The sequence below is a fragment of the Taudactylus pleione genome, unplaced genomic scaffold (genome assembly GCF_031769625.1).
Source record: "Taudactylus pleione unplaced genomic scaffold, aTauple2 ptg000100l, whole genome shotgun sequence".
Taxonomy (NCBI): domain Eukaryota; kingdom Metazoa; phylum Chordata; class Amphibia; order Anura; family Myobatrachidae; genus Taudactylus; species Taudactylus pleione.
The window spans coordinates 6,406,503-6,433,407 of NW_028284502.1; the positions used below are offsets into that span (position 1 = coordinate 6,406,503).

Sequence of the window (26,905 nt, forward strand, 5' to 3'; positions counted from 1 at the left end):
ATAGCATTTATTATGCTTGAGCAAGCACCATGATTAATATCGTGTGCAATCAAAGGAGAATCATGCAGGGAATTTTATAAAATGTCAACTACAAGTAAATTTTCTAAGATAAATAGAGAGAGAGTAATTTTTATCATAACATCTGGGAGAACAATTGAAAATTAAACAATATTTAGTTCCATAACATCCAAAATTGTGTTAACAAAGTGTTTACAAAACTGCTTTGCTTTCCTTGAAAAAGCTTAAAGATAAAATGCTAAAATTGTTCTATCTTTTTAAGATACTTTTTAATTTTACTTCATGTTTTTACTATGTGAGCATCAGACAATACTGGCACTAATTCTCATGTAGGATTCCATTATAGAGAACTCCATAATAACTGCTGCAAAATAGTATACTAGAAAGTCACTTGGCAATACATTGTAAGAAATAAGGGCCTGTATTTCACAAAAGAAAGGAGAGAATAAAAACATATTTATTTAGTCACTTATTCATTCAAAATTACCAACCGTTTTAAACTTTGATAAAATACATGTCTCAAAAAGCATTTCAAATATTTTTACCAAAAATTATACTTTACATATATTGTTTTTCAATATTAAACAGGGGCTTTTATGTGGTGCTGTGGCCTAGTTGGTTAAAGTGCCTGTCTCTTAAACAGGAGATCCTGAGTTCAAATTTCAGCAGTACCTTTTATTTGCTTGTCATATCTTAGCATGTAGTGTATTGTTGATGCTCAAGAAATAAGACATGTGATTCCTTGAGCAACTTTCACCCCAGTTCACTTGGTCAGCAATACAGTTCATTTCTAGATGCAGTCCATATTAGAAGACAACAAAACATGTTCCTGTTTTGATATAAGCCATATAGTTGAATTAAATGTATGCTGTTAGACATGAGAGTTTTCTAGATAATACTTTGCATTCTGTTTAAACAACCTCCAGAATAATAATGGAGTTTAGTCAAAGGAGAAGTCCATAGGAAGTGTGAAAATATCTAAAGCAAAGTATGTTTACCAAGATAATTTGGGAGAGTCATTTTAGTCCTAGAGGCTAGGAGAATTATTTAAAAATGAATCAATATTTAGTTCCATAACATTTGCAAACTTCTGTTAGGAAAGTATTTCCAGAAAAAAAGCTTCAAGTCTCTTGAACAAGCTTCAAGAAAAAAAGCTAACATTAGATCTATATTTAGAAGATAGAGATCTTCATTTGAATTACAAGTTTATTTTTTCTGTTTCTGTATCATAAAAAAGCAAACAATAATCCATTGTAGGATGCTTTTAAAGAGAGTGCTATAATAACTGCTAGAAAAAATTAATATAAGAGAGAGACTTTGCCAAACCATTTTAAGAAAAACAGTCCTATAATTTTAAATGAATGTAGAGAAGAAAACATATACTGTATTTTTTTTCTTAATTTTTACCTTTTAAAAAATCGATTAAGCATCGGCCTTTTTAAGTATCTCAAAAAATGTTACCATAAAACATACATGAGAAATATAATTTTTCATTATATGACACTTTGGAGCAGGTGGTGCTGTGGCTTAGCTGGTTAACACGCCTGTCTAGTAAACTGGAGATCCTGCAATTGAATCTTGGCACTGACTTTTGTTTGGTTAATTTTCATCACCTTATTATGTAGTTTGTTGTTGATTCATGACAATATGAGATGTGAAAACTTTAGCAGTCTTCTTTCTCGCTTACTTGGTGGACAATGTTCTATGTTTCTAGATAAAGTCTACATCTGACAAACACAAAATAATGCAATATTTCCTTTCTTGAATATAAGCTATAATTTAGCATTAAAATGATGCTAAGGTAAACATCAGATCTTTCCATAAAATAGCATGTAAAAAACATTCTTTCCATGTGGTGCTGTGGCTTAGTTGGTTAAAGCGCCTGTCTAGTAAACAGGAGATCCTGAGTTCAAATCTCAGCAGTGCCTTTGTTTGATTCATTTTCATCTACTAAGTATGTAGTTTGTTGTTCATTCATTACAATATGAGATGTGACAACTGTAGTAGCTTTCACCCAGGCTTACTTGATGAACAATGTACTACATTTCTAGAAAAAGTCCATATCAGAAAAACACAAAATAATGCTATATTCCCATTCTTGAGTAAAAGCTATTTTTTTTTAAATAAACTGATGCTAAGGTAAACATCAGAAATTTCCAGAAAATAGCATTTATTATGCTTGAGCAAGCACCATGATTAATATCGTGTGCAATCAAAGGAGAATCATGCAGGGAATTTTATAAAATGTCAATTACAAGTAAATTAAGATAAATAGAGAGAGAGTAATTTTTATCATAACTGCTGGCAGAACAATTGAAAATTAAACAATATTTAGTTCCATAACCTCCAAAATTGTGTTAACAAAGTATTTCCAAAACTGCTTTGCTTTTCTTGAAAAAGCTTAAAGATAAAAAATGCTAAAAATTGTTCTATCTTTTTAAGATACTTTTTAATTTTACTTCATGTTTTTACTATGTGAGCATCAGAAAATACTGGCACTAATTCTCATGTAGGATTCCATTAAAGAGAAATCCATAATAACTGCTGCAAAATAGTATAATAGAAAGTCACTTGGCAATACATTGTAAGAAATAAGGGCCTGTATTTCACAAAAGAAAGGAGAGAATAAAAACATATTTATTTAGTCACTTATTCATTCAAAATTACCAACCATTTTAAACTTTGATAAAATACATGTCTCAAAAAGCATTTCAAATATTTTTACCAAAAATTATACTTTACATATATTGTTTTTCAATATTAAACAGGGGCTTTTATGTGGTGCTGTGGCCTAGTTGGTTAAAGTGCCTGTCTCTTAAACAGGAGATCCTGAGTTCAAATCTCAGCAGTACCTTTTATTTGCTTGTCATATCTTAGCATGTAGTGTATTGTTGATGCTCAAGAAATAAGACATGTGATTCCTTGAGCAACTTTCACCCCAGTTCACTTGGTCAGCAATACAGTTCATTTCTAGATGCAGTCCATATTAGAAGATAACAAAACATGTTCCTGTTTTGATATAAGCCATATAGTTGAATTAAATGTATGCTGTTAGACATGAGAGTTTTCTAGAAAATACTTTGCATTCTGTTTAAACAACCTCCAGAATAATAATGGAGTTTAGTAAAAGGAGAAGTCCATAGGAAGTGTGAAAATATCTAAAGCAAAGTATGTTTACCAAGATAATTTGGGAGAGTCATTTTAGTCCTAGAGGCTAGGAGAATTATTTAAAAATGAATCAATATTTAGTTCCATAACATTTGCAAACTTCTGTTAGGAAAGTATTTCCAGAAAAAAAAGCTTCAAGTCTCTTGAACAAGCTTCAAGAAAAAAAGCTAACATTAGATCTATATTTAGAAGATAGAGATCTTCATTTGAATTACAAGTTTATTTTTTCTGTTTGTGTATCATAAAAAAGTAAACATTAATCCATTGTAGGATGCTTTTAAAGAGAGTGCTATAATAACTGCTAGAAAAAATTAATATAAGAGAGTGACTTTGCCAAACCATTTTAAGAAAAACAGTCCTATAATTTTAAATGAATGTAGAGAAGAAAACATATACTGTTTTTTTTTTCTTAATTTTTACCTTTTAAAAAATCGATTAAGCATCTGCCTTTTTAAGGAGCTCAAAAAATGTTACCATAAAACATACATGAGAAATATAATTTTTCATTATATGACACTTTGGAGCAGGTGGTGCTGTGGCTTAGCTGGTTAACACGCCTGTCTAGTAAACTGGAGATCCTGCAATTGAATCTTGGCACTGACAATATGAGATGTGAAAACTTTAGCAGTCTTCTTTCTGGCTTACTTGGTGGACAATGATCTATGTTTCTAGATAAAGTCTACATCTGACAAACACAAAATAATGCAATATTTCCTTTCTTGAATATAAGCTATATTTTAGCATTAAAATGATGCTAAGGTAAACATCAGAAATTTCCAGAAAATAGCATTTATTATGCTTGAGCAAGCACCATGATTAATATCGTGTGCAATCAAAGGAGAATCATGCAGGGAATTTTATAAAATGTCAACTACAAGTAAATTTTCTAAGATAAATAGAGAGAGAGTAATTTTTATCATAACATCTGGGAGAACAGTTGAAAATTAAACAACATTTAGTTCCATAACATCCAAAATTGTGTTAACAAAGTGTTTCCAAAACTGCTTTCCTTTTCTTGAAAAAGCTTAAAGAAAAAATGCTAAAAATTGTTCTATTTTTTTAAGATACTTTTTAATTTTACTTCATGTTTTTACTATGTGAGCATCAGAAAATACTGGCACTAATTCTCATGTAGGATTCCATTAAAGAGAAATCCATAATAACTGCTGCAAAATAGTATAATAGAAAGTCACTTGGCAATACATTGTAAGAAATAAGGGCCTGTATTTCACAAAAGAAAGGAGAGAATAAAAACATATTTATTTAGTCACTTATTCATTCAAAATTACCAACCGTTTTAAACTTTGATAAAATACATGTCTCAAAAAGCATTTCAAATATTTTTACCAAAAATTATACTTTACATATATTGTTTTTCAATATTAAACAGGGGCTTTTATGTGGTGCTGTGGCCTAGTTGGTTAAAGTGCCTGTCTCATAAACAGGAGATCCTGAGTTCAAATCTCAGCAGTACCTTTTATTTGCTTGTCATATCTTAGCATGTAGTGTATTGTTGATGCTCAAGAAATAAGACATGTGATTCCTTGAGCAACTTTCACCCCAGTTCACTTGGTCAGCAATACAGTTCATTTCTAGATGCAGTCCATATTAGAAGACAACAAAACATGTTCCTGTTTTGATATAAGCCATATAGTTGAATTAAATGTATGCTGTTAGACATGAGAGTTTTCTTGAAAATACTTTGCATTCTGTTTAAACAACCTCCAGAATAATAATGGAGTTTAGTAAAAGGAGAAGTCCATAGGAAGTGTGAAAATATCTAAAGCAAAGTATGTTTACCAAGATAATTTGGGAGAGTCATTTTAGTCCTAGAGGCTAGGAGAATTATTTAAAAATGAATCAATATTTAGTTCCATAACATTTGCAAACTTCTGTTAGGAAAGTATTTCCAGAAAAAAAAGCTTCAAGTCTCTTGAACAAGCTTCAAGAAAAAAAACTAACATTAGATCTATATTTAGAAGATAGAGATCTTCATTTGAATTACAAGTTTATTTTTTCTGTTTGTGTATCATAAAAAAGCAAACATTAATCCATTGTAGGATGCTTTTAAAGAGAGTGCTTTAATAACTGCTAGAAAAAATTAATAAAAGAGAGTGACTTTGCCAAACCATTTTAAGAAAAACAGTCCTATAATTTTTAAATGAATGTAGAGAAGAAAACATATACTGTATTTTTTTTCTTAATTTTTACCTTTTAAAAAATCGATTAAGCATCGGCCTTTTTAAGTATCTCAAAAAATGTTACCATAAAACATACATGAGAAATATAATTTTTCATTATATGACACTTTGGAGCAGGTGGTGCTGTGGCTTAGCTGGTTAACACGCCTGTCTAGTAAACTGGAGATCCTGCAATTGAATCTTGGCACTGACTTTTGTTTGGTTAATTTTCATCACCTTATTATGTAGTTTGTTGTTGATTCATGACAATATGAGATGTGAAAACTTTAGCAGTCTTCTTTCTCGCTTACTTGGTGGACAATGTTCTATGTTTCTAGATAAAGTCTACATCTGACAAACACAAAATAATGCAATATTTCCTTTCTTGAATATAAGCTATATTTTAGCATTAAAATGATGCTAAGGTAAACATCAGATCTTTCCATAAAATAGCATGTAAAAAACTTTCTTTCCATGTGGTGCTGTGGCTTAGTTGGTTAAAGCGCCTGTCTAGTAAACAGGAGATCCTGAGTTCAAATCTCAGCAGTGCCTTTGTTTGATTCATTTTCATCTACTAAGTATGTAGTTTGTTGTTCATTCATTACAATATGAGATGTGACAACTGTAGTAGCTTTCACCCAGGCTTACTTGATGAACAATGTACTACATTTCTAAAAAAAGTCCATATCAGAAAAACACAAAATAATGCTATACTCCCATTCTTGAGTAAAAGCTATTTTTTTTTAAATAAACTGATGCTAAGGTAAACATCAGAAATTTCCAGAAAATAGCATTTATTATGCTTGAGCAAGCACCATGATTAATATCGTGTGCAATCAAAGGAGAATCATGCAGGGAATTTTATAAAATGTCAATTACAAGTAAATTAAGATAAATAGAGAGAGAGTAATTTTTATCATAACAGCTGGCAGAACAATTGAAAATTAAACAATATTTAGTTCCATAACCTCCAAAATTGTGTTAACAAAGTGTTTCCAAAACTGCTTTGCTTTTCTTGAAAAAGCTTAAAGATAAAAAATGCTAAAAATTGTTCTATCTTTTTAAGATACTTTTTAATTTTACTTCATGTTTTTACTATGTGAGCATCAGAAAATACTGGCACTAATTCTCATGTAGGATTCCATTAAAGAGAAATCCATAATAACTGCTGCAAAATAGTATAATAGAAAGTCACTTGGCAATACATTGTAAGAAATAAGGGCCTGTATTTCACAAAAGAAAGGAGAGAATAAAAACATATTTATTTAGTCACTTATTCATTCAAAATTACCAACCGTTTTAAACTTTGATAAAATACATGTCTCAAAAAGCATTTCAAATATTTTTACCAAAAATTATACTTTACATATATTGTTTTTCAATATTAAACAGGGGCTTTTATGTGGTGCTGTGGCCTAGTTGGTTAAAGTGCCTGTCTCTTAAACAGGAGATCCTGAGTTCAAATTTCAGCAGTACCTTTTATTTGCTTGTCATATCTTAGCATGTAGTGTATTGTTGATGCTCAAGAAATAAGACATGTGATTCCTTGAGCAACTTTCACCCCAGTTCACTTGGTCAGCAATACAGTTCATTTCTAGATGCAGTCCATATTAGAAGATAACAAAACATGTTCCTGTTTTGATATAAGCCATATAGTTGAATTAAATGTATGCTGTTAGACATGAGAGTTTTCTAGAAAATACTTTGCATTCTGTTTAAACAACCTCCAGAATAATAATGGAGTTTAGTAAAAGGAGAAGTCCATAGGAAGTGTGAAAATATCTAAAGCAAAGTATGTTTACCAAGATAATTTGGGAGAGTCATTTTAGTCCTAGAGGCTAGGAGAATTATTTAAAAATGAATCAATATTTAGTTCCATAACATTTGCAAACTTCTGTTAGGAAAGTATTTCCAGAAAAAAAAGCTTCAAGTCTCTTGAACAAGCTTCAAGAAAAAAAGCTAACATTAGATCTATATTTAGAAGATAGAGATCTTCATTTGAATTACAAGTTTATTTTTTCTGTTTGTGTATCATAAAAAAGTAAACATTAATCCATTGTAGGATGCTTTTAAAGAGAGTGCTATAATAACTGCTAGAAAAAATTAATATAAGAGAGTGACTTTGCCAAACCATTTTAAGAAAAACAGTCCTATAATTTTAAATGAATGTAGAGAAGAAAACATATACTGTTTTTTTTTTCTTAATTTTTACCTTTTAAAAAATCGATTAAGCATCTGCATTTTTAAGGAGCTCAAAAAATGTTACCATAAAACATACATGAGAAATATAATTTTTCATTATATGACACTTTGGAGCAGGTGGTGCTGTGGCTTAGCTGGTTAACACGCCTGTCTAGTAAACTGGAGATCCTGCAATTGAATCTTGGCACTGACAATATGAGATGTGAAAACTTTAGCAGTCTTCTTTCTGGCTTACTTGGTGGACAATGATCTATGTTTCTAGATAAAGTCTACATCTGACAAACACAAAATAATGCAATATTTCCTTTCTTGAATATAAGCTATATTTTAGCATTAAAATGATGCTAAGGTAAACATCAGAAATTTCCAGAAAATAGCATTTATTATGCTTGAGCAAGCACCATGATTAATATCGTGTGCAATCAAAGGAGAATCATGCAGGGAATTTTATAAAATGTCAACTACAAGTAAATTTTCTAAGATAAATAGAGAGAGAGTAATTTTTATCATAACATCTGGGAGAACAATTGAAAATTAAACAACATTTAGTTCCATAACATCCAAAATTGTGTTAACAAAGTGTTTCCAAAACTGCTTTCCTTTTCTTGAAAAAGCTTAAAGAAAAAAATGCTAAAAATTGTTCTATTTTTTTAAGATACTTTTTAATTTTACTTCATGTTTTTACTATGTGAGCATCAGAAAATACTGGCACTAATTCTCATGTAGGATTCCATTAAAGAGAAATCCATAATAACTGCTGCAAAATAGTATACTAGAAAGTCACTTGGCAATACATTGTAAGAAATAAGGGCCTGTAATTCACAAAAGAAAGGAGAGAATAAAAACATATTTATTTAGTCACTTATTCATTCAAAATTACCAACCGTTTTAAACTTTGATAAAATACATGTCTCAAAAAGCATTTCAAATATTTTTACCAAAAATTATACTTTACATATATTGTTTTTCAATATTAAACAGGGGCTTTTATGTGGTGCTGTGGCCTAGTTGGTTAAAGTGCCTGTCTCATAAACAGGAGATCCTGAGTTCAAATCTCAGCAGTACCTTTTATTTGCTTGTCATATCTTAGCATGTAGTGTATTGTTGATGCTCAAGAAATAAGACGTGATTCCTTGAGCAACTTTCACCCCAGTTCACTTGGTCAGCAATACAGTTCATTTCTAGATGCAGTCCATATTAGAAGACAACAAAACATGTTCCTGTTTTGATATAAGCCATATAGTTGAATTAAATGTATGCTGTTAGACATGAGAGTTTTCTTGAAAATACTTTGCATTCTGTTTAAACAACCTCCAGAATAATAATGGAGTTTAGTAAAAGGAGAAGTCCATAGGAAGTGTGAAAATATCTAAAGCAAAGTATGTTTACCAAGATAATTTGGGAGAGTCATTTTAGTCCTAGAGGCTAGGAGAATTATTTAAAAATGAATCAATATTTAGTTCCATAACATTTGCAAACTTCTGTTAGGAAAGTATTTCCAGAAAAAAAAGCTTCAAGTCTCTTGAACAAGCTTCAAGAAAAAAAACTAACATTAGATCTATATTTAGAAGATAGAGATCTTCATTTGAATTACAAGTTTATTTTTTCTGTTTGTGTATCATAAAAAAGCAAACATTAATCCATTGTAGGATGCTTTTAAAGAGAGTGCTTTAATAACTGCTAGAAAAAATTAATAAAAGAGAGTGACTTTGCCAAACCATTTTAAGAAAAACAGTCCTATAATTTTTAAATGAATGTAGAGAAGAAAACATATACTGTATTTTTTTTCTTAATTTTTACCTTTTAAAAAATCGATTAAGCATCGGCCTTTTTAAGTATCTCAAAAAATGTTACCATAAAACATACATGAGAAATATAATTTTTCATTATATGACACTTTGGAGCAGGTGGTGCTGTGGCTTAGCTGGTTAACACGCCTGTCTAGTAAACTGGAGATCCTGCAATTGAATCTTGGCACTGACTTTTGTTTGGTTAATTTTCATCACCTTATTATGTAGTTTGTTGTTGATTCATGACAATATGAGATGTGAAAACTTTAGCAGTCTTCTTTCTCGCTTACTTGGTGGACAATGTTCTATGTTTCTAGATAAAGTCTACATCTGACAAACACAAAATAATGCAATATTTCCTTTCTTGAATATAAGCTATATTTTAGCATTAAAATGATGCTAAGGTAAACATCAGATATTTCCATAAAATAGCATGTAAAAAACATTCTTTCCATGTGGTGCTGTGGCTTAGTTGGTTAAAGCGCCTGTCTAGTAAACAGGAGATCCTGAGTTCAAATCTCAGCAGTGCCTTTGTTTGTTTCATTTTCATCTACTAAGTATGTAGTTTGTTGTTCATTCATTACAATATGAGATGTGACAACTGTAGTAGCTTTCACCCAGGCTTACTTGATGAACAATGTACTACATTTCTAGAAAAAGTCCATATCAGAAAAACACAAAATAATGCTATATTCCCATTCTTGAGTAAAAGCTATTTTTTTTTAAATAAACTGATGCTAAGGTAAACATCAGAAATTTCCAGAAAATAGCATTTATTATGCTTGAGCAAGCACCATGATTAATATCGTGTGCAATCAAAGGAGAATCATGCAGGGAATTTTATAAAATGTCAATTACAAGTAAATTAAGATAAATAGAGAGAGAGTAATTTTTATCATAACAGCTGGCAGAACAATTGAAAATTAAACAATATTTAGTTCCATAACCTCCAAAATTGTGTTAACAAAGTGTTTCCAAAACTGCTTTGCTTTTCTTGAAAAAGCTTAAAGATAAAAAATGCTAAAAATTGTTCTATCTTTTTAAGATACTTTTTAATTTTACTTCATGTTTTTACTATGTGAGCATCAGAAAATACTGGCACTAATTCTCATGTAGGATTCCATTAAAGAGAAATCCATAATAACTGCTGCAAAATAGTATAATAGAAAGTCACTTGGCAATACATTGTAAGAAATAAGGGCCTGTATTTCACAAAAGAAAGGAGAGAATAAAAACATATTTATTTAGTCACTTATTCATTCAAAATTACCAACCGTTTTAAACTTTGATAAAATACATGTCTCAAAAAGCATTTCAAATATTTTTACCAAAAATTATACTTTACATATATTGTTTTTCAATATTAAACAGGGGCTTTTATGTGGTGCTGTGGCCTAGTTGGTTAAAGTGCCTGTCTCTTAAACAGGAGATCCTGAGTTCAAATTTCAGCAGTACCTTTTATTTGCTTGTCATATCTTAGCATGTAGTGTATTGTTGATGCTCAAGAAATAAGACATGTGATTCCTTGAGCAACTTTCACCCCAGTTCACTTGGTCAGCAATACAGTTCATTTCTAGATGCAGTCCATATTAGAAGATAACAAAACATGTTCCTGTTTTGATATAAGCCATATAGTTGAATTAAATGTATGCTGTTAGACATGAGAGTTTTCTAGAAAATACTTTGCATTCTGTTTAAACAACCTCCAGAATAATAATGGAGTTTAGTAAAAGGAGAAGTCCATAGGAAGTGTGAAAATATCTAAAGCAAAGTATGTTTACCAAGATAATTTGGGAGAGTCATTTTAGTCCTAGAGGCTAGGAGAATTATTTAAAAATGAATCAATATTTAGTTCCATAACATTTGCAAACTTCTGTTAGGAAAGTATTTCCAGAAAAAAAAGCTTCAAGTCTCTTGAACAAGCTTCAAGAAAAAAAGCTAACATTAGATCTATATTTAGAAGATAGAGATCTTCATTTGAATTACAAGTTTATTTTTTCTGTTTGTGTATCATAAAAAAGTAAACATTAATCCATTGTAGGATGCTTTTAAAGAGAGTGCTATAATAACTGCTAGAAAAAATTAATATAAGAGAGTGACTTTGCCAAACCATTTTAAGAAAAACAGTCCTATAATTTTAAATGAATGTAGAGAAGAAAACATATACTGTTTTTTTTTTCTTAATTTTTACCTTTTAAAAAATCGATTAAGCATCTGCCTTTTTAAGGAGCTCAAAAAATGTTACCATAAAACATACATGAGAAATATAATTTTTTATTATATGACACTTTGGAGCAGGTGGTGCTGTGGCTTAGCTGGTTAACACGCCTGTCTAGTAAACTGGAGATCCTGCAATTGAATCTTGGCACTGACAATATGAGATGTGAAAACTTTAGCAGTCTTCTTTCTGGCTTACTTGGTGGACAATGATCTATGTTTCTAGATAAAGTCTACATCTGACAAACACAAAATAATGCAATATTTCCTTTCTTGAATATAAGCTATATTTTAGCATTAAAATGATGCTAAGGTAAACATCAGAAATTTCCAGAAAATAGCATTTATTATGCTTGAGCAAGCACCATGATTAATATCGTGTGCAATCAAAGGAGAATCATGCAGGGAATTTTATAAAATGTCAACTACAAGTAAATTTTCTAAGATAAATAGAGAGAGAGTAATTTTTATCATAACATCTGGGAGAACAATTGAAAATTAAACAACATTTAGTTCCATAACATCCAAAATTGTGTTAACAAAGTGTTTCCAAAACTGCTTTCCTTTTCTTGAAAAAGCTTAAAGAAAAAATGCTAAAAATTGTTCTATTTTTTTAAGATACTTTTTAATTTTACTTCATGTTTTTACTATGTGAGCATCAGAAAATACTGGCACTAATTCTCATGTAGGATTCCATTAAAGAGAAATCCATAATAACTGCTGCAAAATAGTATACTAGAAAGTCACTTGGCAATACATTGTAAGAAATAAGGGCCTGTATTTCACAAAAGAAAGGAGAGAATAAAAACATATTTATTTAGTCACTTATTCATTCAAAATTACCAACCGTTTTAAACTTTGATAAAATACATGTCTCAAAAAGCATTTCAAATATTTTTACCAAAAATTATACTTTACATATATTGTTTTTCAATATTAAACAGGGGCTTTTATGTGGTGCTGTGGCCTAGTTGGTTAAAGTGCCTGTCTCATAAACAGGAGATCCTGAGTTCAAATATCAGCAGTACCTTTTATTTGCTTGTCATATCTTAGCATGTAGTGTATTGTTGATGCTCAAGAAATAAGACATGTGATTCCTTGAGCAACTTTCACCCCAGTTCACTTGGTCAGCAATACAGTTCATTTCTAGATGCAGTCCATATTAGAAGACAACAAAACATGTTCCTGTTTTGATATAAGCCATATAGTTGAATTAAATGTATGCTGTTAGACATGAGAGTTTTCTTGAAAATACTTTGCATTCTGTTTAAACAACCTCCAGAATAATAATGGAGTTTAGTAAAAGGAGAAGTCCATAGGAAGTGTGAAAATATCTAAAGCAAAGTATGTTTACCAAGATAATTTGGGAGAGTCATTTTAGTCCTAGAGGCTAGGAGAATTATTTAAAAATGAATCAATATTTAGTTCCATAACATTTGCAAACTTCTGTTAGGAAAGTATTTCCAGAAAAAAAAGCTTCAAGTCTCTTGAACAAGCTTCAAGAAAAAAAACTAACATTAGATCTATATTTAGAAGATAGAGATCTTCATTTGAATTACAAGTTTATTTTTTCTGTTTGTGTATCATAAAAAAGCAAACATTAATCCATTGTAGGATGCTTTTAAAGAGAGTGCTTTAATAACTGCTAGAAAAAATTAATATAAGAGAGTGACTTTGCCAAACCATTTTAAGAAAAACAGTCCTATAATTTTTAAATGAATGTAGAGAAGAAAACATATACTGTATTTTTTTTCTTTATTTTTACCTTTTAAAGAATCGATTAAGCATCGGCCTTTTTAAGTATCTCAAAAAATGTTACCATAAAACATACATTAGAAATATAATTTTTCATTATATGACACTTTGGAGCAGGTGGTGCTGTGGCTTAGCTGGTTAACACGCCTGTCTAGTATACAGGAGATCCTGCAATCGAATCTTGGCACTGACTTTTGTTTGGTTAATTTTCATCACCTTATTATGTAGTTTGTTGTTGATTCATGACAATATGAGATGTGAAAACTTTAGCAGTCTTCTTTCTTGCTTACTTGGTGGACAATGTTCTATGTTTCTAGATAAAGTCTACATCTGACAAACACAAAATAATGCAATATTTCCTTTCTTTAATATAAGCTATGTTTTAGCATTAAAATGATGCTAAGGTAAACATCAGATATTTCCATAAAATAGCATGTAAAAAAGGTTCTTTTTATGTGGTTCTGTGGCTTAGTTGGTTAAAGTGTCGGTCTAGTAAAAAGGAGATCCTGAGTTCAAATCTCAGCAGTGCCTTTGTTTGATTCATTTTCATCTACTAAGTATGTAGTTTGTTGTTCATTCATTACAATATGAGACGTGACAACTGTAGTAGCTTTCACCCAGGCTTACTTGATGAACAATGTACTAAATTTCTAGAAAAAGTCCATATCAGAAAAACACAAAATAATGCTATATTCCCATTCTTGAGTATATGCTATTTTAAAAAAAAAATAAACAGATGCTAAGGTAAACATCAGAAATTTCCAGAAAATAGCATTTATTATGCTTGAGCAAGCTCCATGATTAATATCGTGTGCAGTCAAAGAAGAATCATGCAGGGAATTTTATAAAATGTCAGTTACAAGTACATTTTCTAAGATAAATAGAGAGAGAGTAATTTTTATCATAACAGCTGGGAGAACAATTGAAAATTAAACAATATTTAGTTCCATAACATCCAAAATTGTGTTAACAAAGTGTTTCCAAAACTGCTTTGCTTTCCTTGAAAAAGCTTAAAGATAAAATGCTAAAAATTGTTCTATCTTTTTAAGATTCTTTTTAATTTTACTTCATGTTTTTACTATGTGAGCATCAGACAATACTGGCACTAATTCTCATGTAGGATTCCAATATAGAGAACTCCATAATAATTGCTGCAAAATAGTATACTAGAAAGTCACTTGGCAATAGATTGTAAGAAATAAGGGCCTGTATTTCACAAAAGAAAGGAGAGAATAAAAACATATTTATTTAGTCACTTATTCATTCAAAATTACCAACCGTTTTAAACTTTGATAAAATACATGTCTCAAAAAGCATTTCAAATATTTTTACCAAAAATTATACTTTACATATATTGTTTTTCAATATTAAATACGGGCTTTGATATGGTGCTGTGGCCTATTTGGTTAAAGTGCCTGTCTCATAAACAGGAGATCCTGAGTTCAAATCTCAGCAGTACCTTTTATTTGCTTGTCATATCTTAGCATGTAGTGTATTGTTGATGCTCAAGAAATAAGACATGTGATTCCTTGAGCAACTTTCACCCCAGTTCACTTGGTCAGCAATACAGTTCATTTCTAGATGCAGTCCATATTAGAAGACAACAAAACATGTTCCTGTTTTGATATAAGCCCTATAGTCGAATTAAATGTATGCTGTTAGACATGAGAGTTTTCAAGAAAATACTTTGCATTCTGTTTAAGCACCCTCCAGAATAATAATGGAGTTTAGTAAAAGGAGAAGTCCATAGGAAGTGTGAAAATATCTAAAGCAAAGTATGTTTACCAAGATAATTTGGGAGAGTCATTTTAGTCCTAGAGGCTAGGAGAATTATTTAAAAATGAATCAATATTTAGTTCCATAACATTTGCAAACTTCTGTTAGGAAAGTATTTCCAGAAAAAAAAGCTTCAAGTCTCTTGAACAAGCTTCAAGAAAAAAAGCTAACATTAGATCTATATTTAGAAGATAGAGATCTTCATTTGAATTACAAGTTTATTTTTTCTGTTTGTGTATCATAAAAAAGCAAACATTAATCCATTGTAGGATGCTTTTAAAGAGAGTGCTATAATAACTGCTAGAAAAAATTAATATAAGAGAGTGACTTTGCCAAACCATTTTAAGAAAAACAGTCCTATAATTTTAAAAGAATGTAGAGAAGAAAACATATACTGTATTTTTTTTCTTAATTTTTACCTTTAAAAAAATCGATTAAGCATCAGCCTTTTTAAGGATCTCAAAAAATGTTACCATAAAACATACATGAGAAATATAATTTTTCATTATATGACACTTTGGAGCAGGTTTTGCTGTGGCTTAGCTGGTTAACATGCCTGTCTAGTAAACTGGAGATCCTGCAATTGAATCTTGGCACTGACAATATGAGATGTGAAAACTTTAGCAGTCTTCTTTCTGGCTTACTTGGTGGACAATGTTCTATGTTTCTAGATAAAGTCTACATCTGACAAACACAAAATAATGCAATATTTCCTTTCTTGAATATAAGCTATATTTTAGCATTAAAATGATGCTAAGGTAAACATCAGAAATTTCCAGAAAATAGCATTTATTATGCTTGAGCAAGCACCATGATTAATATCGTGTGCAATCAAAGGAGAATCATGCAGGGAATTTTATAAAATGTCAATTACAAGTAAATTTTCTAAGATAAATAGAGAGAGAGTAATTTTTATCAAAACAGCTGGCAGAACAATTGAAAATTAAACAATATTTAGTTCCATAACATCCAAAATTGTGTTAACAAAGTGTTTCCAAAACTGCTTTCCTTTTCTTGAAAAAGCTTAAAGAAAAAATGCTAAAAATTGTTCTATCTTTTTAAGATACTTTTTAATTTTACTTCATGTTTTTACTATGTGAGCATCAGAAAATACTGGCACTAATTCTCATGTAGGATTCCATTAAAGAGAAATCCATAATAACTGCTGCAAAATAGTATAATAGAAAGTCACTTGGCAATACATTGTAAGAAATAAGGGCCTGTATTTCACAAAAGAAAGGAGAGAATAAAAACATATTTATTTAGTCACTTATTCATTCAAAATTACCAACCATTTTAAACTTTGATAAAATACATGTCTCAAAAAGCATTTCAAATATTTTTACCAAAAATTATACTTTACATATATTGTTTTTCAATATTAAACAGGGGCTTTTATGTGGTGCTGTGGCCTAGTTGGTTAAAGTGCCTGTCTCATAAACAGGAGATCCTGAGTTCAAATCTCAGCAGTACCTTTTATTTGCTTGTCATATCTTAGCATGTAGTGTATTGTTGATGCTCAAGAAATAAGACGTGATTCCTTGAGCAACTTTCACCCCAGTTCACTTGGTCAGCAATACAGTTCATTTCTAGATGCAGTCCATATTAGAAGACAACAAAACATGTTCCTGTTTTGATATAAGATATATAGTTGAATTAAATGTATGCTGTTAGACAAGAGAGTTTTCTAGAAAATACTTTGCATTCTGTTTAAACAACCTCCAGAATAATAATGGAGTTTAGTAAAAGGAGAAGTCCATAGGAAGTGTGAAAATATTTAAAGCAAAGTATGTTTACCAAGATAATTTGGGAGAGTCATTTTAGTCCTAGAGGCTAGGAGAATTATTTAAAAATGAATCAATATTTAGTTCCATAACATTTGCAAACTTCTGTTAGGAAAGTATTTCCAGAAAAAAAGCTTCAAGTCTCTTGAACAAGCTTCAAGAAAAAAAGCTAACATTAGATCTATATTTAGAAGATAGAGATCTTCATTTGAATTACAAGTTTATTTTTTCTGTTTCTGTATCATAAAAAAGCAAACAATAATCCATTGTAGGATGCTTTTAAAGAGAGTGCTATAATAACTGCTAGAAAAAATTAATATAAGAGAGTGACTTTGCCAAACCATTTTAAGAAAAACAGTGGTATAATTTTAAATGAATGTAGAGAAGAAAACATATACTGTATTTTTTTTCTTAATTTTTAACTTTTAAAAAATCGATTAAGCATCGGCCTTTTTAAGTATCTCAAAAAATGTTACCATAAAACATACATGAGAAATATAATTTTTCATTATATGACACTTTGGAGCAGGTGGTGCTGTGGCTTAGCTGGTTAACACGCCTGTCTAGTAAACTGGAGATCCTGCAATTGAATCTTGGCACTGACTTTTGTTTGGTTAATTTTCATCACCTTATTATGTAGTTTGTTGTTGATTCATGACAATATGAGATGTGAAAACTATAGCAGTCTTCTTTCTGGCTTACTTGGTGGACAATGTTCTATGTTTCTAGATAAAGTCTACATCTGACAAACACAAAATAATGCAATATTTCCTTTCTTGAATATAAGCTATATTTTAGCATTAAAATGATGCTAAGGTAAACATCAGATATTTCCATAAAATAGCATGTAAAAAACATTCTTTCCATGTGGTGCTGTGGCTTAGTTGGTTAAAGCGTCTGTCTAGTAAACAGGAGATCCTGATCTCAAGTCTCAGCAGTGCCTTTGTTTGATTCATTTTCATCTACTAAGTATGTAGTTTGTTGTTCATTCATTACAATATGAGATGTGACAACTGTAGTAGCTTTCACCCAGGCTTACTTGATGAACAATGTACTACATTTCTAGAAAAAGTCCATATCAGAAAAACACAAAATAATGCTATATTCCCATTCTTGAGTAAAAGCTATTTTTTTAAAAATAAACTGATGCTAAGGTAAACATCAGAAATTTCCAGAAAATAGCATTTATTATGCTTGAGCAAGCACCATGATTAATATCGTGTGCAATCAAAGGAGAATCATGCAGGGAATTTTATAAAATGTCATTTACAAGTAAATTAAGATAAATAGAGAGAGAGTAATTTTTATCATAACAGCTGGCAGAACAATTGAAAATTAAACAATATTTAGTTCCATAACATCCAAAATTGTGTTAACAAAGTGTTTCCAAAACTGCTTTGCTTTTCTTGAAAAAGCTTAAAGATAAAAAATGCTAAAAATTGTTCTATCTTTTTAAGATACTTTTTAATTTTACTTCATGTTTTTACTATGTGAGCATCAGAAAATACTGGCACTAATTCTCATGTAGGATTCCATTAAAGAGAAATCCATAATAACTGCTGCAAAATAGTATAATAGAAAGTCACTTGGCAATAGATTGTAAGAAATAAGGGCCTGTATTTCACAAAAGAAAGGAGAGAATAAAAACATATTTATTTAGTCATTTATTCATTCAAAATTACCAACCGTTTTAAACTTTGATAAAATACATGTCTCAAAAAGCATTTCAAATATTTTTACCAAAAATTATACTTTACATGTATTGTTTTTCAATATTAAACAGGGGCTTTTATGTGGTGCTGTGGCCTAGTTGGTTAAAGTGCCTGTCTCTTAAACAGGAGATCCTGAGTTCAAATTTCAGCAGTACCTTTTATTTGCTTGTCATATCTTAGCATGTAGTGTATAGTTGATGCTCAAGAAATAAGACATGTGATTCCTTGAGCAACTTTCACCCCAGTTCACTTGGTCAGCAATACAGTTCATTTCTAGATGCAGTCCATATTAGAAGACAACAAAACATGTTCCTGTTTTGATATAAGCCATATAGTTGAATTAAATGTATGCTGTTAGACATGAGAGTTTTCTAGAAAATACTTTGCATTCTGTTTGAACAACCTCCAGAATAATAATGGAGTTTAGTAAAAGGAGAAGTCCATAGGAAGTGGGAAAATATCTAAAGCAAAGTATGTTTACCAAGATAATTTGGGAGAGTCATTTTAGTCCTAGAGGCTAGGAGAATTATTTAAAAATGAATCAATATTTAGTTCCATAACATTTGCAAACTTCTGTTAGGAAAGTATTTCCAGAAAAAAAGCTTCAAGTCTCTTGAACAAGCTTCAAGAAAAAAAGCTAACATTAGATCTATATTTAGAAGATAGAGATCTTCATTGAATTACAAGTTTATTTTTTCTGTTTGTGTATCATAAAAAAGTAAACATTAATCCATTGTAGGATGCTTTTAAAGAGAGTGCTATAATAACTGCTAGAAAAAAATTAATATAAGAGAGTGACTTTGCCAAACCATTTTAAGAAAAACAGTCCTATAATTTTAAATGAATGTAGAGAAGAAAACATATACTGTATTTTTTTTCTTCATTTTTACCTTTTAAAAAATCGATTAAGCATCAGCCTTTTTAAGGAGCTCAAAAAATGTTACCATAAAACATACATGAGAAATATAATTTTTCATTTTATGACACTTTGGAGCAGGTGGTGCTGTGGCTTAGCTGGTTAACACGCCTGTCTAGTAAACTGGAGATCCTGCAATTGAATCTTGGCACTGACAATATGAGATGTGAAAACTTTAGCAGTCTTCTTTCTGGCTTACTTGGTGGACAGGTTGCTATGTTTCTAGATAAAGTCTACATCTGACAAACACAAAATAATGCAATATTTCCTTTCTTGAATATAAGCTATATTTTAGCATTAAAATGATGCTAAGGTAAACATCAGAAATTTCCAGAAAATAGCATTTATTATGCTTGAGCAAGCACCATGATTAATATCGTGTGCAATCAAAGGAGAATCATGCAGGGAATTTTATAAAATGTCAACTACAAGTAAATTTTCTAAGATAAATAGAGAGAGAGTAATTTTTATCATAACATCTGGGAGAACAATTGAAAATTAAACAACATTTAGTTCCATAACATCCAAAATTGTGTTAACAAAGTGTTTCCAAAACTGCTTTCCTTTTCTTGAAAAAGCTTAAAGAAAAAATGCTAAAAATTGTTCTATTTTTTTAAGATACTTTTTAATTTTACTTCATGTTTTTACTATGTGAGCATCAGAAAATACTGGCACTAATTCTCATGTAGGATTCCATTAAAGAGAAATCCATAATAACTGCTGCAAAATAGTATACTAGAAAGTCACTTGGCAATACATTGTAAGAAATAAGGGCCTGTATTTCACAAAAGAAAGGAGAGAATAAAAACATATTTATTTAGTCACTTATTCATTCAAAATTACCAACCGTTTTAAACTTTGATAAAATACATGTCTCAAAAAGCATTTCAAATATTTTTACCAAAAATTATACTTTACATATATTGTTTTTCAATATTAAACAGGGGCTTTTATGTGGTGCTGTGGCCTAGTTGGTTAAAGTGCCTGTCTCATAAACAGGAGATCCTGAGTTCAAATCTCAGCAGTACCTTTTATTTGCTTGTCATATCTTAGCATGTAGTGTATTGTTGATGCTCAAGAAATAAGACATGTGATTCCTTGAGCAACTTTCACCCCAGTTCACTTGGTCAGCAATACAGTTCATTTCTAGATGCAGTCCATATTAGAAGACAACAAAACATGTTCCTGTTTTGATATAAGCCATATAGTTGAATTAAATGTATGCTGTTAGACATGAGAGTTTTCTTGAAAATACTTTGCATTCTGTTTAAACACCCTCCAGAATAATAATGGAGTTTAGTAAAAGGAGAAGTCCATAGGAAGTGTGAAAATATCTAAAGCAAAGTATGTTTACCAAGATAATTTGGGAGAGTCATTTTAGTCCTAGAGGCTAGGAGAATTATTTAAAAATGAATCAATATTTAGTTCCATAACATTTGCAAACTTCTGTTAGGAAAGTATTTCCAGAAAAAAAAGCTTCAAGTCTCTTGAACAAGCTTCAAGAAAAAAAACTAACATTAGATCTATATTTAGAAGATAGAGATCTTCATTTGAATTACAAGTTTATTTTTTCTGTTTGTGTATCAGAAAAAAACAAACATTAATCCATTGTAGGATGCTTTTAAAGAGAGTGCTTTAATAACTGCTAGAAAAAATTAATATAAGAGAGTGACTTTGCCAAACCATTTTAAGAAAAACAGTCCTATAATTTTTAAATGAATGTAGAGAAGAAAACATATACTGTATTTTTTTTCTTTATTTTTACCTTTTAAAGAATCGATTAAGCATCGGCCTTTTTAAGTATCTCAAAAAATGTTACCATAAAACATACATTAGAAATATAATTTTTCATTATATGACACTTTGGAGCAGGTGGTGCTGTGGCTTAGCTGGTTAACACGCCTGTCTAGTATACAGGAGATCCTGCAATCGAATCTTGGCACTGACTTTTGTTTGGTTAATTTTCATCACCTTATTATGTAGTTTGTTGTTGATTCATGACAATATGAGATGTGAAAACTTTAGCAGTCTTCTTTCTTGCTTACTTGGTGGACAATGTTCTATGTTTCTAGATAAAGTCTACATCTGACAAACACAAAATAATGCAATATTTCCTTTCTTTAATATAAGCTATGTTTTAGCATTAAAATGATGCTAAGGTAAACATCAGATATTTCCATAAAATAGCATGTAAAAAAGGTTCTTTCTATGTGGTTCTGTGGCTTAGTTGGTTAAAGCGTCGGTCTAGTAAAAAGGAGATCCTGAGTTCAAATCTCAGCAGTGCCTTTGTTTGATTCATTTTCATCTACTAAGTATGTAGTTTGTTGTTCATTCATTACAATATGAGACGTGACAACTGTAGTAGCTTTCACCCAGGCTTACTTGATGAACAATGTACTAAATTTCTAGAAAAAGTCCATATCAGAAAAACACAAAATAATGCTATATTCCCATTCTTGAGTATATGCTATTTTAAAAAAAAAATAAACAGATGCTAAGGTAAACATCAGAAATTTCCAGAAAATAGCATTTATTATGCTTGAGCAAGCTCCATGATTAATATCGTGTGCAGTCAAAGAAGAATCATGCAGGGAATTTTATAAAATGTCAGTTACAAGTACATTTTCTAAGATAAATAGAGAGAGAGTAATTTTTATCATAACAGCTGGGAGAACAATTGAAAATTAAACAATATTTAGTTCCATAACATCCAAAATTGTGTTAACAAAGTGTTTCCAAAACTGCTTTGCTTTCCTTGAAAAAGCTTAAAGATAAAATGCTAAAAATTGTTCTATCTTTTTAAGATTCTTTTTAATTTTACTTCATGTTTTTACTATGTGAGCATCAGACAATACTGGCACTAATTCTCATGTAGGATTCCAATATAGAGAACTCCATAATAATTGCTGCAAAATAGTATACTAGAAAGTCACTTGGCAATACATTGTAAGAAATAAGGGCCTGTATTTCACAAAAGAAAGGAGAGAATAAAAACATATTTATTTAGTCACTTATTCATTCAAAATTACCAACCGTTTTAAACTTTGATAAAATACATGTCTCAAAAAGCATTTCAAATATTTTTACCAAAAATTATACTTTACATATATTGTTTTTCAATATTAAATACGGGCTTTTATATGGTGCTGTGGCCTATTTGGTTAAAGTGCCTGTCTCATAAACTGGAGATCCTGAGTTCAAATCTCAGCAGTACCTTTTATTTGCTTGTCATATCTTAGCATGTAGTGTATTGTTGATGCTCAAGAAATAAGACATGTGATTCCTTGAGCAACTTTCACCCCAGTTCACTTGGTCAGCAATACAGTTCATTTCTAGATGCAGTCCATATTAGAAGACAACAAAACATGTTCCTGTTTTGATATAAGCCCTATAGTCGAATTAAATGTATGCTGTTAGACATGAGAGTTTTCTAGAAAATACTTTGCATTCTGTTTAAGCACCCTCCAGAATAATAATGGAGTTTAGTAAAAGGAGAAGTCCATAGGAAGTGTGAAAATATCTAAAGCAAAGTATGTTTACCAAGATAATTTGGGAGAGTCATTTTAGTCCTAGAGGCTAGGAGAATTATTTAAAAATGAATCAATATTTAGTTCCATAACATTTGCAAACTTCTGTTAGGAAAGTATTTCCAGAAAAAAAAGCTTCAAGTCTCTTGAACAAGCTTCAAGAAAAAAAGCTAACATTAGATCTATATTTAGAAGATAGAGATCTTCATTTGAATTACAAGTTTATTTTTTCTGTTTGTGTATCATAAAAAAGCAAACATTAATCCATTGTAGGATGCTTTTAAAGAGAGTGCTATAATAACTGCTAGAAAAAATTAATATAAGAGAGTGACTTTGCCAAACCATTTTAAGAAAAACAGTCCTATAATTTTAAATGAATGTAGAGAAGAAAACATATACTGTATTTTTTTTCTTCATTTTTACCTTTTAAAAAATCGATTAAGCATCAGCCTTTTTAAGGAGCTCAAAAAATGTTACCATAAAACATACATGAGAAATATAATTTTTCATTTTATGACACTTTGGAGCAGGTGGTGCTGTGGCTTAGCTGGTTAACACGCCTGTCTAGTAAACTGGAGATCCTGCAATTGAATCTTGGCACTGACAATATGAGATGTGAAAACTTTAGCAGTCTTCTTTCTGGCTTACTTGGTGGACAGGTTGCTATGTTTCTAGATAAAGTCTACATCTGACAAACACAAAATAATGCAATATTTCCTTTCTTGAATATAAGCTATATTTTAGCATTAAAATGATGCTAAGGTAAACATCAGAAATTTCCAGAAAATAGCATTTATTATGCTTGAGCAAGCACCATGATTAATATCGTGTGCAATCAAAGGAGAATCATGCAGGGAATTTTATAAAATGTCAACTACAAGTAAATTTTCTAAGATAAATAGAGAGAGAGTAATTTTTATCATAACATCTGGGAGAACAATTGAAAATTAAACAACATTTAGTTCCATAACATCCAAAATTGTGTTAACAAAGTGTTTCCAAAACTGCTTTCCTTTTCTTGAAAAAGCTTAAAGAAAAAATGCTAAAAATTGTTCTATTTTTTTAAGATACTTTTTAATTTTACTTCATGTTTTTACTATGTGAGCATCAGAAAATACTGGCACTAATTCTCATGTAGGATTCCATTAAAGAGAAATCCATAATAACTGCTGCAAAATAGTATACTAGAAAGTCACTTGGCAATACATTGTAAGAAATAAGGGCCTGTATTTCACAAAAGAAAGGAGAGAATAAAAACATATTTATTTAGTCACTTATTCATTCAAAATTACCAACCGTTTTAAACTTTGATAAAATACATGTCTCAAAAAGCATTTCAAATATTTTTACCAAAAATTATACTTTACATATATTGTTTTTCAATATTAAACAGGGGCTTTTATGTGGTGCTGTGGCCTAGTTGGTTAAAGTGCCTGTCTCATAAACAGGAGATCCTGAGTTCAAATCTCAGCAGTACCTTTTATTTGCTTGTCATATCTTAGCATGTAGTTTATTGTTGATGCTCAAGAAATAAGACATGTGATTCCTTGAGCAACTTTCACCCCAGTTCACTTGGTCAGCAATACAGTTCATTTCTAGATGCAGTCCATATTAGAAGACAACAAAACATGTTCCTGTTTTGATATAAGCCATATAGTTGAATTAAATGTATGCTGTTAGACATGAGAGTTTTCTTGAAAATACTTTGCATTCTGTTTAAACACCCTCCAGAATAATAATGGAGTTTAGTAAAAGGAGAAGTCCATAGGAAGTGTGAAAATATCTAAAGCAAAGTATGTTTACCAAGATAATTTGGGAGAGTCATTTTAGTCCTAGAGGCTAGGAGAATTATTTAAAAATGAATCAATATTTAGTTCCATAACATTTGCAAACTTCTGTTAGGAAAGTATTTCCAGAAAAAAAAGCTTCAAGTCTCTTGAACAAGCTTCAAGAAAAAAAGCTAACATTAGATCTATATTTAGAAGATAGAGATCTTCATTTGAATTACAAGTTTATTTTTTCTGTTTCTGTATCATAAAAAAGCAAACAATAATCCATTGTAGGATGCTTTTAAAGAGAGTGCTATAATAACTGCTAGAAAAAATTAATATAAGAGAGTGACTTTGCCAAACCATTTTAAGAAAAACAGTGGTATAATTTTAAATGAATGTAGAGAAGAAAACATATACTGTATTTTTTTTCTTTATTTTTACCTTTTAAAGAATCGATTAGGCATCGGCCTTTTTAAGTATCTCAAAAAATGTTACCATAAAACATACATGAGAAATATAATTTTTCATTATATGACACTTTGGAGCAGGTGGTGCTGTGGCTTAGCTGGTTAACACGCCTGTCTAGTAAACTGGAGATCCTGCAATTGAATCTTGGCACTGACTTTTGTTTGGTTAATTTTCATCACCTTATTATGTAGTTTGTTGTTGATTCATGACAATATGAGATGTGAAAACTATAGCAGTCTTCTTTCTGGCTTACTTGGTGGACAATGTTCTATGTTTCTAGATAAAGTCTACATCTGACAAACACAAAATAATGCAATATTTCCTTTCTTGAATATAAGCTATATTTTAGCATTAAAATGATGCTAAGGTAAACATCAGATATTTCCATAAAATAGCATGTAAAAAACATTCTTTCCATGTGGTGCTGTGGCTTAGTTGGTTAAAGCATCTGTCTAGTAAACAGGAGATCCTGAGCTCAAGTCTCAGCAGTGCCTTTGTTTGATTCATTTTCATCTACTAAGTATGTAGTTTGTTGTTCATTCATTACAATATGAGATGTGACAACTGTAGTAGCTTTCACCCAGGCTTACTTGATGAACAATGTACTACATTTCTAGAAAAAGTCCATATCAGAAAAACACAAAATAATGCTATATTCCCATTCTTGAGTAAAAGCTATTTTTTTAAAAATAAACTGATGCTAAGGTAAACATCAGAAATTTCCAGAAAATAGCATTTATTATGCTTGAGCAAGCACCATGATTAATATCGTGTGCAATCAAAGGAGAATCATGCAGGGAATTTTATAAAATGTCATTTACAAGTAAATTAAGATAAATAGAGAGAGAGTAATTTTTATCATAACAGCTGGCAGAACAATTGAAAATTAAACAATATTTAGTTCCATAACATCCAAAATTGTGTTAACAAAGTGTTTCCAAAACTGCTTTGCTTTTCTTGAAAAAGCTTAAAGATAAAAAATGCTAAAAATTGTTCTATCTTTTTAAGATACTTTTTAATTTTACTTCATGTTTTTACTATGTGAGCATCAGAAAATACTGGCACTAATTCTCATGTAGGATTCCATTAAAGAGAAATCCATAATAACTGCTGCAAAATAGTATAATAGAAAGTCACTTGGCAATAGATTGTAAGAAATAAGGGCCTGTATTTCACAAAAGAAAGGAGAGAATAAAAACATATTTATTTAGTCATTTATTCATTCAAAATTACCAACCGTTTTAAACTTTGATAAAATACATGTCTCAAAAAGCATTTCAAATATTTTTACCAAAAATTATACTTTACATGTATTGTTTTTCAATATTAAACAGGGGCTTTTATGTGGTGCTGTGGCCTAGTTGGTTAAAGTGCCTGTCTCTTAAACAGGAGATCCTGAGTTCAAATTTCAGCAGTACCTTTTATTTGCTTGTCATATCTTAGCATGTAGTGTATAGTTGATGCTCAAGAAATAAGACATGTGATTCCTTGAGCAACTTTCACCCCAGTTCACTTGGTCAGCAATACAGTTCATTTCTAGATGCAGTCCATATTAGAAGACAACAAAACATGTTCCTGTTTTGATATAAGCCATATAGTTGAATTAAATGTATGCTGTTA

The 26,905-nt window shown here is 30.4% G+C and overlaps 10 non-coding genes across 10 annotated transcripts; all 10 read left to right on the forward strand.

Moving 5' to 3' along the window:
* Positions 1-618: 618 nt before the first annotated feature.
* Positions 619-692, forward strand: TRNAK-CUU (transfer RNA lysine (anticodon CUU)). Its single transcript has one exon. It is a non-coding gene; the product is annotated as a tRNA-Lys (tRNA).
* A 1,180-nt stretch (positions 693-1,872) lies between these two features.
* Positions 1,873-1,946, forward strand: TRNAT-AGU (transfer RNA threonine (anticodon AGU)). The gene has a single exon. It is a non-coding gene; the product is annotated as a tRNA-Thr (tRNA).
* Positions 1,947-2,798: 852 nt separating this feature from the next.
* On the forward strand, positions 2,799-2,872 carry TRNAK-CUU (transfer RNA lysine (anticodon CUU)). Its single transcript has one exon. It is a non-coding gene; the product is annotated as a tRNA-Lys (tRNA).
* Positions 2,873-5,844: 2,972 nt separating this feature from the next.
* TRNAT-AGU (transfer RNA threonine (anticodon AGU)) lies at positions 5,845-5,918 on the forward strand. Its single transcript has one exon. It is a non-coding gene; the product is annotated as a tRNA-Thr (tRNA).
* An 852-nt stretch (positions 5,919-6,770) lies between these two features.
* On the forward strand, positions 6,771-6,844 carry TRNAK-CUU (transfer RNA lysine (anticodon CUU)). Its single transcript has one exon. It is a non-coding gene; the product is annotated as a tRNA-Lys (tRNA).
* Positions 6,845-9,815: 2,971 nt separating this feature from the next.
* On the forward strand, positions 9,816-9,889 carry TRNAT-AGU (transfer RNA threonine (anticodon AGU)). The gene has a single exon. It is a non-coding gene; the product is annotated as a tRNA-Thr (tRNA).
* An 852-nt stretch (positions 9,890-10,741) lies between these two features.
* On the forward strand, positions 10,742-10,815 carry TRNAK-CUU (transfer RNA lysine (anticodon CUU)). The gene has a single exon. It is a non-coding gene; the product is annotated as a tRNA-Lys (tRNA).
* A 7,870-nt stretch (positions 10,816-18,685) lies between these two features.
* Positions 18,686-18,759, forward strand: TRNAK-CUU (transfer RNA lysine (anticodon CUU)). Its single transcript has one exon. It is a non-coding gene; the product is annotated as a tRNA-Lys (tRNA).
* A 6,946-nt stretch (positions 18,760-25,705) lies between these two features.
* TRNAT-AGU (transfer RNA threonine (anticodon AGU)) lies at positions 25,706-25,779 on the forward strand. The gene has a single exon. It is a non-coding gene; the product is annotated as a tRNA-Thr (tRNA).
* Positions 25,780-26,631: 852 nt separating this feature from the next.
* Positions 26,632-26,705, forward strand: TRNAK-CUU (transfer RNA lysine (anticodon CUU)). The gene has a single exon. It is a non-coding gene; the product is annotated as a tRNA-Lys (tRNA).
* Positions 26,706-26,905: the final 200 nt, after the last annotated feature.